The following is a 3,307-nucleotide window of genomic DNA, read 5'->3' on the forward strand; positions in this document are numbered from 1 at the left end:
AGAATTGAAAAGTCGATTCAGTCGTAACAACGTGAGTGAGGAAATTCGAGTAGTTTTGACCCAGAAAGCGAAATTTGAATATCAGACACTTCGGTACAAGATTATGCCAAAATTCCAGGTTTTTCGTCCCGTTTTTGCTCATTTCTCGGTGGCAAAATGAGCAAGAACGCTCATTTGTAGATCATTCTAGATAGAAATAAATGACCTTTTTAGAAAGTGAACCATGGATGGAGAAATTCAGGTTTTTGTTGTCTATGAAATTAGAAAAATTATCGAGTCTGCAATATGAGTGAAAACGGCGAGCGTCCCTTCCCCGTCCCCCTCTCAGTCCCACCACTGGACCGCTTTTGCCCGCTCGGCCGTTTTCACTCTTATTCAAGACTCTGTTTTTCATCCACTTAAAACACGAAAAACCGGAATATAAGTTTTGTTGCTACTCATGTTTAGTTTCCAAATCCATATTTAGAATTTTCCGACTTTTTTCCGGTTCTAATTATCGACATCTCACTCTCTTCGTAATTCAAGAAGCTATAATTCAACCGTTTGCTTCAATCATTTCGATTTTACAAGCAAGAAATTAAAAAGAACGTTGTTTATAAAAAACTAACAAATAACATTTTTCCCCCAAAACAGACTGATAATGAAGTACGGACTGCCTCGCACGTAATGGTGTAGATGGTTTTCTGATAGGGTTTTTTTAAAGAATGCTATTATTATTTTTTTATTTCATCTCTATTGCTTGGCCTATTAAGGCAGGCTCTACCTAAACCTTACTGACGAGTCCAATCGGTAGGTCCGGGAGGCAAACGCTAATGGTGGGATTATAAACCTTCCCATTAGTACAATCATACGGGATCAACACCCGAACGATATTCATAAACCTATTAGTTTAAAAGGTGTCCAGCCCTGACCAATTGTTGCAGGGCCCTGCGTGTTTCACATTGCTAATTGAAGTTGAGCAAACAATATAATTTCAGTTCGACATTTTTATTTCCAGGTTCTGCATACTTTTGTGGAGCCACATCACGTGACAAAAAGACGAGTAGCAGATCATTCGTTGAGAATTCTGCTATATTATGATCAGAGTGTTTTCAGGTAAGTTAATTGTGCTATTGGATAAATTATTTGCGATTGAAGCGGTGTGTACAGACTTGAAACTAAACCTCGCTGAGAACATTGCTACGAAACGAATCTCTTGGCGCACAAGGAAGCATTTTTTGAAAACGGCTTAACGGCGGAAAATGTTGCAAAAATGCCATCTACCGACTCCGAGCAGCGACTTAAAGGTTGATTTTCACTATAGCTCAGCTGCCTGTAACACACCATTTAAGTGGGAGTATTTATTTCAAATGCATCTGCATTTCATTGCAAATATTTTTTTTATAATAGTTATGCAACTTTCACTGAAAAACTGCTGTTTACATGCACAGTTTCAGTCCCGTTCTCGATTATTAAATCGTAGTCGATAATCGACTAAATCATTTTAAGGACTACTCTCCGACCAGTTTAGATATTAATGCTAAATTCTCATATAAATATTGCCTCGTTATTAAGGTATTCAACCAACAAATTGCTCAGGCTATAGCAGCTCAACCAATAGAGCGACTCCTTATTTTGCTGCCGCATAAATCGAGAAAAGCTAACTCGATTTTAAATACCCAAAAAAAAAATGTTTTTGTTAAGAACTATGTTTTTTTTTTCAGATTGGATGAGCAGCGGTTCCAGTTAATGAATGTAAGTATCATCTTGCTTCATCCCCATTCGGTATTAACCAATATCGAAATAAGGTAAATGTCCTTATTTATGTCTCAACATTATGCCCATAGTTGTTTATTGTTTAAAGAAAATTATTTGAAACAGTCACTTTATTTTAAATTGCAGCTCATAATATCATAAGTTTATATAAATTAACTTGAGGTGCTATGCTTAACATTATTGTTTTTTTGCGATTCTGTTAACAAAAAATACCAAATTTAGAGAAACACGTTTGGTATTGAGCTATTAAAGTCAGAAAAACGTATTAACTCTTGACATCTACGTATATTTTTGATGTTACATAATAATGCCTATTTTAAGAAAGTTGACATATATTTTCATATTTTTTATGTATATGAGTTTATGCGTATGTTATAGCACAGCATGCTTCAAATAGTATATTATAGCATTGCTAGTTATGAAAGCGATGCACCATATGCAATAATAATACAAGAGTTTATTATTATTGATTACCAAATAGTATATTTAAGTTTTACTCACATGGATCATTACAGCAAAAACAATCTTAACCGCTACGTCATATAAAACGAAGTATAACCAGTCGAACATCACCAGGCAAAATAATATACACTTTTCCCATATCACACTTTTAAATCATATCTTTAGTCTCAGTTTCACAGGGCACAATACTTGGTCCTTGTAAAATATGACACATTAATGGAGTTGTTGATGGCTCGCCTCTTTTTCTGCACGTTCGATGCCTTCGATATCAAACACCTCATTATTTACCAGAGATGGTTTTCGGTTATTCGTCTCCTTACAACTTCCGTCTAGATTAGTCTGCATTACCGATATATTGGACCGCTTCTTCTCCTTCATTCTTCCACTCTTAGATAGGGACAACCTTCTGTTGAGCACTGGTAAATTTTCTGCTTCTTGGCCGTCCTCTGTCAGGTGATTGTCGTGATTCGTTTCCTTGCTTTTCTCTTTTTTGCTCTTACTTTTAGTGCCACTAAACAAGTTTGAGAAAAAGTTTGACATTTTGTTATCACGATTTCAGAAGTGTTTTTTGTACCGAATACGGTTTTTTCAGTTGTAGTCAACTTGAGCATAAATTAAATACAGTTATTGCAAAAATATTACAAATTACAGGTATTAAGTACAACCTGTAATTTCCGATAAGATAATCTAAAAACATAGATAAGGTTTATTGTGAGTTTTATAACACTTCCATAAACCGCTTGTTTGTTTCTTTATCAGGTAAACTCAATTACATTAATAATTTTAAATAAATACACAACAGAATATTGGAGAGTTTCATATTTTTATTACCCACTGTAGCAGCTTGACATATAGATATCGTATCGAGATAGTAAATAGGTAGTTAATGTCGCGTTTTACTACTAAATAAAAATTATAGTTTTGTGTGATGAGGATAATATTTTTTTACAAACTTCTTTTTGGGTATTTCGCCTCAAAAATTTTTGTCTTTAAAAAAGAACAGAATTTCCTCACCTCTTTTATTACAGATTGATAAATAGTGCTCCTATTTCGCAATAAGAACGAATTATTTATCAAAAAGTAATCAAGA

The 3,307-nt window shown here is 34.3% G+C and overlaps 1 long non-coding RNA gene across 1 annotated transcript in view; it reads right to left on the reverse strand.

Moving 5' to 3' along the window:
• LOC109537918 overlaps positions 1-2,964 on the reverse strand; it is a 6,178-nt gene extending 3,214 nt beyond the window's left edge. Inside the window, exon 1 of the long non-coding RNA XR_007280288.1 lies at positions 2,257-2,964. This is a non-coding gene — a long non-coding RNA (uncharacterized LOC109537918). The remainder of the gene's footprint in view (positions 1-2,256) is intronic.
• Between the last annotated feature and the right edge of the window lie 343 nt (positions 2,965-3,307).

Source organism: Dendroctonus ponderosae, unplaced genomic scaffold, assembly GCF_020466585.1.
Source record: "Dendroctonus ponderosae isolate FM_Combo_2020 unplaced genomic scaffold, Dpon_F_20191213v2 Dpon_F_20191213_1, whole genome shotgun sequence".
NCBI classification, from domain to species: Eukaryota; Metazoa; Arthropoda; class Insecta; order Coleoptera; family Curculionidae; genus Dendroctonus; species Dendroctonus ponderosae.